We start from the raw sequence: 12,717 nt of genomic DNA, 5'->3' as shown, positions 1-12,717 counted from the left end.
ATCAGTGCTCAGACTGTCTGCAAAAGGCTGAGAGTGGTTGGACTGAGGGCTTGTAGGCCTGTTGTAAGGCAGATCCTCACCAGACATCACCGGCAACAACGTCGCCTATGGGCACAAACCCACCGTCGCTGGACCAGACAGGATTGGCAAGAAGTGCTCTTCTCTGACGAGTCGCAGTTTTGTCTCACCAGGGGTGATGGTCGGATTCGTGTTTATCGTGGAAGGAATGAGCGTTAAACTGAGGCCTGTACTCTGGAGCGGGATAGATTTGGAGGTGGAGGGTCCATCATGGTGTGGGGCGGTGAGTCACAGCATCATCGGACTGAGCTTGTTGTCATTGCAGGCAATCTCAATGCTGTGCGTTACAGGGAAGACATCCTCCTCATGTGGTACCCTTCCTTCAGGCTCATCCTGACATGACCCTCCTGCATGACAATTCTACCAGCCATACTGCTCGTTCTGTGCATGATTTCCTGCAAGACAGGAATGTCAGTGTTCTGCCATGGCCAGAGAAGAGTCCGGATCTCAATCTCATTGAGCACGTCTGGGACATTTTGGATCGGAGAGTGAGGGCTAGGGCCATTCCCCCCAGAAATGTCAGGGAAATTGCAGGTGCCTTGGTGGAAGAGTGGGGTAACATCTCACAGCAAGAACTGGCAATCTGGTGCAGTCCAGGAGGAGATGCACTGCAGTACTTAATGCAGCTGGTGGCCACACCAGATACTGACTGTTTCTTTTGATTTTGACTCACCCTTTGTTCAGGGACACATTATTCCATTTCTGTTAGTCACATGTCTGTTGAACTTGTTCAGTTTATGTCTCAGTTGTTGAATCTTGTTACGTTCATGCAAATATTTACACATGTTAAGTTTGCTGAAAATATACGCAGTTGAGAGTGAGAGGACGTTTCTTTTTTTTTTGCTGAGTTTACATACAATGTCTCCCTCAATTACCTCATACCCCTAAACATCGACTCGGTACTGGTACCCAGTGTATTTAGCCAAGTTACTCATTGTGTATTTATTCCTTGTATTATTATTTTTCTATTATTTGAAAAACAGTTATCTTCATTGTTGGGATGGGCCCATAAGTAAGCATCTCACTGTTAGTCTACACCTGCTGTTTACGAGAGCATGTGACAAATACATTTTGTACAGATCTGAGACCTGGCTAGAGTCTTGTATGGCCATGTATGGCCGTAATTCTGAATGCTTTTCATTCCTGAGGAGAATGCCTATACAGGGGTCGCGTCCTTTCCTTGACCGGAGTTGTAAATCACATTGCCCATTCGTGAGTAAAGCTCTGAGGCTCGTGTCATATAGCCTTGTGACATAAAGGCTGTATGGGACTCACAAAACCTGCAAGGGTAATTTGGTTGTTGTTGCCTCCCTATTTCATCTTTATAAGTGTGTTTTCACAGACATGGCTAATGCTAGTGACTGAAATAACCATGCAATTACTTACTTCTCAAAGTCTGTTACACTCAACATAACTCAAGACAATATCGTGGTCAGAATGGTCTCATTATAATATGTCAAATAGTGATGTGTTAGGCTAATGTAGTTGTTATATCACATAGCTAAATTATTCTTGGTAGCTTGTACATGTTGGCTCAATTCATCAACAAGAGACAACTGCAGAGACAACTGCTAATGATTTAAACATTGCAGTTCACTGACTCCACTCGGTCGAAATGGCACCCATTCCATATGTAGTGCACTACTGTTGACCAAAACCTTTATTGAATAGGGTGCAATTTGGACAGAGCCTGGGTCATTTCAAGACCTAAACAGAATGGTTCCAGCATCTCTCCTCAGAACTAGGAAAAACATAGTCTCCTCGTTACGCCGTTCAGTTTTAATAACGCTCCGAGGGATGGCTGTTCCATGAGAGTCTGGGAAAAGTCCTACTTATCATCCCTGCTGAATCTGTTATTTCTGTTAATCTGAGCCCAGGAACCAAATCAAATCGGAGCCGGGGCTGGGGCCAACTGGGCTGTTATTAATTCAGGGCCTTGATAAGCAAAGGCCAACAGCCACAGACAGCGTAGCCAGTTACAGACAGACGATACTGCCGGTGGTATCGCATTTTTCCTTCTGTCTGACTAGATTGGTTAGGGTCCCTAAACTTTCATAGACAGTTCTATTTTGCGGCACTGTCTGGCCTATAGCGATAAGCTATTGAGGCAGCGTAGTGCAACAGTGTCAAACAAGCTGCCTTTGACCTTAGACGACCACTGGCTGAACAAAGAGGGATAGATAAGTTTCTAAAGTCCACGTGTTAATGATGAGTAACCTGGCGAGGCATCAATGAGTGTTTGGTACATACAGTAGGTCTACACATGATACTCAGGTTTTATGGTGGAGGCACTTTATTTTCCCATGGAAATTAACATGCATTTCATTCCTATTACAGCTAAGAAGACCTCCATTTTTATCATGAAAGTGAAAATCAGCTTCTGGTAACAGTATTTGTGACAATTGACAAAAGACCATGTGTATTTTAATGTATGGTGTTCATATTTGTGTAATAAGGCTTAAGAGCAACATAAATGATTGTGGTAAAGGTCATTCAGGCCCTTTAGGAATGATCAGGCAGATTCTTGTCTCCCACTCCCTGGGAGACAAAAGCATTGGGTGACACACAGACAGCAGACCGATCTGGTTCCAGCCAAGCAAATATCTGGCTTCGGCTACAAAATCCATACGTGTGTGTGTGTGTGTGTGTGTGTGTGTGTGTGTGTGTGTGTGTGTGTGTGTGTGTGTGTGTGTGTGTGTGTGTGTGTGTGTGTGTGTGTGTGTGACAATGACCCCTCTTCTCTTTGGTTCCAGCCAAGCGAAGGAAAACAGTACCCAGGAACAGGCCCCAAAATACATTATGGTTGTGTAGTCTGCTGTGGGCTAAGGGTAACTAACCATACAATGAGGAGGTATTTACTTACCAGGGTGTTTTGTGTAAACGTTCCCAAAGAAAGTTATATGCCTAAGGATGAAAGAAAAAGTGAGAAGACGACGATTGGACTCAGAAGAAAGAGTTCCTCAGGGAAGAAAAATTCCCTTTCACACTCCTGAGATGAAAGGAGGGTATGTTTCTGAACTGCAACATTTTCCATGTCCAGTCTAAAGTGGACTTAGTTCAGTCCCTAGTGGTCTTGTAAACACATCACAACTGACCACTGGTTAAAGAGTGCTGTCTGACTTCGATTCTATGAAGAATTATGTTGAACAACAAAAAAACATTTTTTGGAAGAACACTTACACTTCAAGTAATATGCACTGTAAATCATTGCTGATACATAATAGGATTATTTTTTACTCAAACTGACAAACTATATCTTACAAATGTACTTCAGGGATGGTGTTTTGGAACCATTGATCTCCATTCCTTTGGCTTTCTTTGTGTTGGGTCTTCCCTCTTGTGGTCATTCTTAGTCATTGCAGAAACACATGTCTCCATAATATCTAATAGGAATTGCACACATTCTTCATATTGTATCAAGCACTGTCAAAGAGACATCTTTCCAGAATGTTTTACAATTACTTTATATGACTGCCTCCATAACACAGAGAATGATAAATAAGCCCTTTATGGCCTTTTGAGAGAGACTTAACCCTAGGCCTCATCAAGGCCTACAACATAGACCTGGCACACGTGATCCCTTCGCTACCTCCCCAAATCCAATATGTAGGCAAGACAGAGTGATTTTAGTCCAAACCCAGCTGTATATTGTATGCAGCCAAAGGCAGTCTCATCCTCCCACTCCCAACCATTCTGGCAGGCGGCCATTTTGTTCAAGGGAATTCTGTCTATCTGTAGCCAGCTTCTCTCCACTGACTTTATTTTATTGAACCTTTATTTAACAAGGCAAGTCAGTTAAGAACCAATTCTTATTTACAATGACAGCCTACCCCTGCCAGTCCCTAACCCGGATGATGCTGGGCCAATTGTGTGCCCCCCCTCTTGAGTTGGCGCCGTGTTTGGAGCCTGTCGAAACACGGTCTCCTGGTCCGCTAAATTGACTTTGTTTTGTTTATTTAAATGGGACTCTTAGCCCCAGGGGTGTTTGTTGAGAAAAAGTAGAAAATGCCAAATATCTTTATTTTCTGAGGGTTTTTCCTTTCCCCTTTCGTCTTTCTTTTCTTCTTTGGCCCTCAGCTATGTGAGCCAAAAAAGCCTTGGTAAACACCCCAGCCCAGTAGCCTTGTATCAATAAGCATCATCTCCCTTCTATAACGTGTGGTCCCAATGCATTTGGAGTGGGCCGCTCCTCTACTTCCTTTTGAAGTAGGCCTACAGACCTATGGCTCTTTGTACAAATGTGTTTGCACAGATTTTTTGGGGAAACCCCAAGATTATTAAACATGCCTTTATAAATGGGCTCAAAGATGAAAAAAGATTAAACAGATACATTGCTCATTGTGCTAAGTATAATAATGTATGGCCATTGGCATTAAGCGACTGTTTACCATTGGCAAATACTAGGAGGCCTAGGCTACAGTAGCTTACAAACATTTGAGCAGCTATTTTACTTTGATATGATTTAGAAGGGGTAGGGCATAATCAAAGGGAACACAGGTATTTGGGGTCTACATTCCATGATGCACAGTAATGTACCATATCCACGTCAATGTTAGGCCTGGTATGTCTAGCATATGGGCATTTTGGCAAACAACAACATGGGTCAGTAGAAATATATATATTCCTCCATAATGAGTTATGAATGGACTTTTGGACAGGGAGCATCACGCTCACTGGCCAGAATCCTCATTTTTCTAAACAGTCTTTCTCTTGTCATCATAGTGTCATAGTTCTTCTCATTAAGCATAATGATGCTCCACACAGTGATTTACGGTAAGCTAGTGACTAACTCTTGACCCCACACAGGAAGTAGAAGCCAAGTGGAATATTTCACAGTACATTACAACCAATACCAGGACTGAATAAGCTAGGAGACACACCACATTTCAAAACCATAATCTAGGCGTTTCCAAAAGTATTTATTTATTTATTTGCCACTTGAGTTACAGGACATCTTGGGGCCATCGATCAAGCCGAGCTGTGCTCTTTGCTAACGTGAGACAGAGGATTCTGCAGGCTTGGTATGCAGACTTGAAACCTCTATTCATAGTTGCTACAAGCCATGTAAATCACCATGCAAAGCGCCTTTGACTCAAAGGCTGAAGGGGTAGTATACTTCACAACGGGAAGCCGAAAGTTCAGTGATAAATTACATTCTCAAGCTCCTCGATGCTCCTTTGCTGTTTCGTGGTAATGGGGACTGCGGGCCTTTAGCGTGCATTGGTAACTTCTAAATTCAGTTACATATCTCGAAAAGGGCCTGTTAGCCATTTGTTGTCACATCGTGTCACAGGTGTTACAGTGCTGTGACATAGTGAGTAGGCCCGAGCGAATTCGCACATGGAGGGAAAAAGAGTCTTGGTCTCTCATGCCAAGATCCAGTCCAGTCAGGGGTCATGTCCCTCGTTCCTTCATTAAAACATTAAATAGAGAGGGGAAAAAAGAAAGCAATAATGAAACCTTAAAACCTCCGCTATATCAATTTATTTTCACGCTGGTATTTATACAAGCAGTGTCAACTAATATCATTAACGTACAGTATCATTACCAGGCCCTGTCGAGGGCAGCACAGGAGGAAATGTGTCATAGGTTGAGCACTCCAATAATGTTTGCACAAAAGAGGCCCCATTTCAAGCCCCCACCTCCCAAAAATGACATTCTGGGTGTTAATTGGACAGTATAAATTACATGTAATTACTAGCAGGTTTCTCACTGGCTAGCCAATCCAGCACTTACTCATTCCCTTCCTGTTTAACTATCTGCTGCGGATCGCAAAGCCCTGCTGCTTATTTTTCAACGATTAGCTGTACATCAGCATTACCACCTCAAATCCAGCCGTTTCACATCCAGCATTAAAAGGGATGAATATTGATCTGCTAAAGAGGATTTATTTATTTCATGCTCTATCCAAAGATCAACTGCTACCAGCTTTCAGCGGATCTGCGTAGGCTTTCGCCGAGTAAAGCTACTGCATACATGACTTTGGACTTGACATTTTAGGCCTGGAAGAAAACCAAACAGTAAATTCACTGCAATAATCCCAGATAAATGAGATGATCACTGCAAAAGCTTAGATAGTTAAGTGGCCTACACTTAAGTCCAGAGACGATAAAAACATGGCTCGTCGGAGAGCGTCCATATGGGAGAGTGCCACGGGCAGGCCTTAAAACAAGGAAGGGAAGACAATACACTCATCTGAAGACTCCACTGTTTTTCTGTGCTGTATCTGCCACAGAGTGGCTCACTGAAAGGAATTCAGCTGAACGCACAAGACAAAATGACAGACATTATGGACATCCTATCCATAATTGTTCAATTACAATCAGAAAACCTGACATTGACAAATATACATCATTTATCATATAAATAATACATTTTGTTTCTATTCCACCCTATATCAGTCATATATTTACCCACACACACACAGTGCCCAGTCCCATCACTGCAGTGTGGGCCCATTGTTAGCAGTAGGGACTGGTGCACTAATGCAGGGATAAGCCCCATGCTGTCTGCTCAGTGGCAGACTCAGCTGGGATGAGTTGTCAGAGGAGACAGAGAGAAACGGCCATCTGGAGAGGCAGTCAGCACACCCAGGTCATATAAGCAGGGTGGCGTATAGTGGTTTGAATAGTGGATGTGCTCAGCTGGCCAGCAAGATGGTTGTTGGTCATTCTATAAGGCTATAGCTTAGAATATAATACTATTGTGATCAACATTATTCAAAATACCACTGTGCTAGAATGTGTGAATATAGCCTCATACCCGTTTTTTGGGGGGGTCTGCAGAGTAGTGAATGGCAAGAAAATACAATTTTATGTGGACTGCCTGATGACATACATATAGGGAAGGGATTTGGTGTTAAGAAAATTTAGTAAATAAATGCCAATAAATATAGTCTAGATTCTAAAAATAGTAATTTAATAACTGAAAAAACGAACATGTTGTTGCATATTTCAGATGTATTGTATTATTTGTATTGAAGCCTAAGTGTGACAGCAAGTCCAATGAAATGTAGGATAAAATGTCCATTTGAAATGAAGGTCTAAATGATCAAATAGAGATCTAAATTATATAACAATATTGTTATAATAATAGTAATATTGCTACTAAATGCACTGAATTAATGATGAAGTATTATGCAATAATGAAACTAATAAACAAATGGCTATAACCAAACAATTGAGCAATCTGAAAGCTGATGCAAATTAAGATAGCCCACTAAACTGCAAAATAAATTGGAAACTTGGATAATGAACTTGAATCATTTGTAAAGGTATTTAACGAACCACGAACAAGATACAGTGAATATAGCTCTATGCCTGGATTTCAATGTATCAATTTTCCTATGGAGAAGTAACAAAAATACTACCTAAAGGTCAAGGCCAAAATAAATGTGTATGTTATAGGGCCTTGTTTGTGTACTCCCCGAACCCTCCTAAATTGTATATGATCAATTACACACACGCCCGAGAGCATAACGACCGATCACAATTGTTGCAACTGAACGGTTTCTATCTTTTATTATCAAGATGATAACGGTCTAAGCGCAAAATTGGGAACTGCGTTCACCTACCAGAAGATGGCGTCTGGTACCTTCTCTACTTGAGATAACTTCGCGGGGTTGTAGCCATATAGGGCCTGATCATTTCCTGCACTCTCCTCTCATTCTGTAGGCTATTTAGACACTACCACAAAGCACATTTATTGTATACGTCACATAAGCATGCATTTTATTACAATTATGATATTGATATTTAAATATGATATGTTTTATATAATATTCATTGAATTCCAAACAACTGTTTATATATTTTTTGGAAACCGAATTTAGGTCTTAATTCGATAGAAGAAAACCTGCTATAAAAGGAAATCTAAATACGATAATAAATTGTGTAGGCACCGTATACTATTTTTCAACCATTGGTCACCCATGTTTTCAACTGTAGGCATCTGAATCAATTTATAGCAGGTTGTCTAATTTGTGTTCAACGCAGAGAAACTGAAAAAACAACGACCTTGACTGTGCTCAATATTTTTGTTATTTTATCCTTATTTAACTAGGCAAGTCAGTTATGAACAAACTTTTATTTACAATGACGGCCTAGGAACAATGGGTTTGTTGCTTTGTTCAGGGGTAGCACGACAGATGTTTACCTTGTCAGCTCGGGGATTCGATTTAGCAACCTTTCTGTTACTGGCCCAACGCTCTAACCACTAGGCTACCTGCCGCCCCAATAAGCAAGGCATCTTTATTTACACATTTCGATGTTGCATATTATATATCATATTGCTAATAGTGCAATAGGATATCTCTATTTTTAACTGGAAAATGCACAACATTTAGCATTTGATCTAAAATGTATACTATAGACCTAATGTAGAGCACATTAATTGATGGGGATTCGGTACGATAAATAAATAGGCCTACACAGGCTGCATCAATAATGGGTATTATTATGTGGTTATTTTATTTTGGTTGTCATTCCATCAGCGTATACAATTAGGTTGTCAAAGTAGGCTAATCGACTTCGTAATCGAGACATATTTAATATTGCTGACAGCAAATGCATTATTCTCTCTCCGAAGCATATGGGTCTTCTACACTTACGGTCCAGCAATACATTTTCAATACCGCAGGACATTGTCTATACGCACTATGATACACTTTTCAAACGTGCTAGACATATCAGGGCTTTTTTTGAGTGTTATGAAAATGTGCTGCGGCAGCGAGCAAACAGCTGGCAAATAGCATGAACGTGCAGCTCGCTCCCAGATCTTGGTTGTCTTGGCCTGCAGATCTGTCAGGTCTCAAAACGCAGAACGCTCTTTCTATATTTTATATGTAGGCCTATTCCATGTCAAAAACAGTGGTCGTTGTAGCCATGAAAGCCTACTATATAATTTGTGTTACAAATTTCAGATATAGCATCTTACTGATGCGTTTGACAGAAAACGAAGACCACACAAGGAGGCACTTGTTAGCTTGAACAATCAGTTTGGCTAAAGGACAACAAAATACCCACAACACCTTGGTACTTAACCTCATAGCTTGCTAAGTGCCCCTTGGTCCATTACAGGTAATTATAGTTAATGAATGGAAATTGTTTGCTTCAAGATTAGATTTAGAAATCCATTGCCACCCATGCAAGCAGGCATGTTAAATAAGTTGCTTCATTATTGTTGTTGGGGTCTTCACAGGTAACAGCATGCCTATAAGCAAGTTCCCATTTCTGACATTCAGTCACAGGCTCACAGCCATGCCATTGCTTTGAAGGATCATTCAGCCAGCACACTTTTGAGGTTAAACATAGGTAATCTTTGCTATGATACTGAATGTAGTATATTTAAGCATAATAGTTAAAGAAACAAATATTGTAGCCTAAATGGATGAGTCAATTGTAATCACACTGTCCAGTATTCAAATTGAAATGCTAGCATTTCTAGGCCGAAATTTATTAAGAGACCTAAACATCTTGCCATTGTATCCTAAATTCATTCGCGTTGGGATAAGCATAGGCAGATAACTGATGCAAGAGCAGCAGTTCAGCCTTTGGCAGACAGACTGCTTTAAAAGGAAGTCATATTTTCCAGTGAAATACCAACTCGAAATGATGCTTGCCATACAACAAAGAGGATTGCCCCGAAGCACTCACACCTAACCCACTAGATGAATTAGAGCTGTGCCTAACCAATCAGGGAAAATATTAAAATAATGCAGGTACATTGTTGTCACTTTAGTAAATGCAGGTAAAGGTGGCGTTGCTCTCAAAAAGCAGGATATGGCCCCTATGCCTAAGTGTGCTCTTTTGACATTTTGTAACGGGCTGAGAAGGAAAATACTTTGATGCAGCTTTAGGGGTGGTGACTATGGAAGTATGTATGTGTGTGGTGTGTCTGGGGGGGATTGGTAAACAGTAAACACACCAATCATTTTCATACTAATACATTTAAAGAATACAATATATATATCTTGAGCAATAACCAGTTACAGAAATCCTCACCATATCTTTGTATGGTTTCTGCATGTCAATTTCTTGTAGAAATCCACGATAACCGTGAATGAGAAGCATCCAAACTAATTGGCAAAACCCACGTCATCGACATGGCTGAATAGAAAATTAATGTTTTCTTGACAAATATAATATAACGCAGTGCGGGTAGAAATGCAGTGTGAAGACAATCGAAGGTCTACTGCACCACTTTGAGGAATCAATACCAGGCCATGGAGCTGGAGGGATCGATATCTGATGATACAATAATATCTTATACTCCTTGACACTGCCTCGGCACACCAAGCAAGCGAGAAAGAGCACTGTTAGGTGAAGCAGCAAACAAGGAAGAAAATATAAACGTATTAGAGGCAATGCTGTCAGCGAGACTTCAAATATAGGATACCTGTCACTACTTTGTTCAGTTTGTTATGGTCACAACTGCTCAAACTCAACTCTGGACCTCAAAGCCAGTTCCACTGCATTTTTTCATTGTTCCCCTCTAATCAGGGACAGATTTGGACCTGGGACACCAGGTGGGTACAATTAATTATCAGGTAGAACAGAAAAACAATAGGCTCTGGACCTCGTAGGGTAAGAGTTGAATGCCCATGGTCTAGTCTCTAGACTACAAAAATTATATTTTACCATTTCATAGGCAGCAATCATTAGTGTCAAACCTCACTTTTTGGTTTGTTTCATAGACATCAGAATGAAATTTACATCTAGATTTAAGAAGTGGCTACTGTTTATCATTGTATCATCTTTATAATTTAACATTGAAGACTCAACAAGGCAACAAAAGGTTAATATTGAAAGATTTCAACCATTTCCCCCAAAAAAATTCTAGGATAAGTGTAGCTTAATGAGTGAAAAAACGTTTTCCATCCAAAATGTCTTTGCAGTCATGCGTTTTATTTCGGATTCCCACCATGGGGAAAAGTACAACGTTGTACTCGCAGACAGACTAAATAACAGTTGATGATAGATTAATGAAAAGGTTTCAGTCTTGAGTTGACGTGCATCATAGTTCTGCACATGTAGCAGGGAAAAAAGTCACTGATGTCAGAGTAGCTTCAAAGACTGCTCAGTGGTCCATACGCACACACACACACGCACATGCACACGAATAGTCAGAGGGATAATCTGTTTTATTAAATGGCAAATCACAATGTGGCTTCAATCAGTTAACTTTGTAACCAGTGAGATGTATAGTAACACAAATGCATGTGTAAACCATGCATTTCGCTATAATGAAGAATACACTCTATCAATCATTATGTATATCAACCTTAACCTCTAAAAGTCTAAGCCTTTGGGGGGTGGGTTCTACTAAGCTAACATATGGAATTGTTTTAATATGGTCATACCATGGATCATTTAGCCATTTGATTGTACATTTTAGGACCCCTGTAGGTATAAAAAAAAATATATACAAAAAATATTTGAAAAAATGTTGAATTTGGACTTTACTACTATAGCCCATAGAACTGCATTGAATAACACATTCATAAATGGCTAAACAGACAGTCAAAATATTAATGATATCGAATAGGGTGTTGAAGTGTCTGTCCTATATCTAGGAGATTTAAGAAAGCTCAGAAAAGATTGAATTTTTTTGGACACACATAAACAATTTTTTTTGTTGGCACAAAACAAAAACAAATATTTTTTTAACCGGCACTCTTCATAGTATGGTCATATTAATTGTAGGCCAAACGGTTCGGACGCTACAGATGTTTCCATGAGAAGACCGATTTTCAGCAGATGCGGAAGGCCGACATAGGCAGATGTGGTGGATTGACCCATGCAAAACAACGTTTATCTAGCTGAAACTGGCGGATTTTGATGGGGATTCTTTAAAAAAAAAATTACAATAGACTCTTATTAATGTCCCTAAAATCACATTACAGTAAGTGGCGATACTGGAACATATTCATGGCACTCTCAGGATAGCTATGATCACTCCTGAATAATTACACTGAAGCTTTAGCCGAAAAACAACAAGACAATGGCATTGGATTTGTGTGTTCAAACAGTGACACTGGCCCTACCTTCCTAGTGCTTACACACTGAGCTATACTGAAAGCACGACACAAATACACACACGCCTATTTTTAATGGCATGGAGAGTGTTAACCATGGTATATATGAGAAGCCTTAGAAACAATAGGCCTCCCATGTGATTTAAAAGTATATCCTCAGATTTAAAACTCATACTCTTTAAAGTTGTATGTGAAAGCCCTGTGAAGCTCACCACACCCAAGAGAGGAAATCTCTTTTCTTTATTGTTTCTGATTGACTTTCATGGACTCCAAATCATGAGTCACTCTGTGTGCGCTGCCATTGCCCTTCCCTCCCGCTACCCCAGCCCCCCTAAACTGAGTTCTGCTCTTGCTTTATACCTTAATGGGCAAATGTCCCACAGCTAACTACTAACTCCAATGTATATGAAATAATTCAATGCCAATACTAACACAATTGTGGAGCGCAATTAAATTACTGTTAGGTGGCTCATTTGGGTCACCTCGTCCAAGTGTTAATTTATTCCTTTTTAATTACAATGTTGAGAGTTGGGCAGACATCCACTCTCTGACTGAGTTTATATATCTCCTTAACTGTAGTTTGAATGCTCCTATGATGATGGGCA

Source organism: Salmo salar, chromosome ssa09, assembly GCF_905237065.1.
Source record: "Salmo salar chromosome ssa09, Ssal_v3.1, whole genome shotgun sequence".
Taxonomy (NCBI): Eukaryota; Metazoa; Chordata; class Actinopteri; order Salmoniformes; family Salmonidae; genus Salmo; species Salmo salar.
This window is presented reverse-complemented; position numbering follows the sequence as displayed.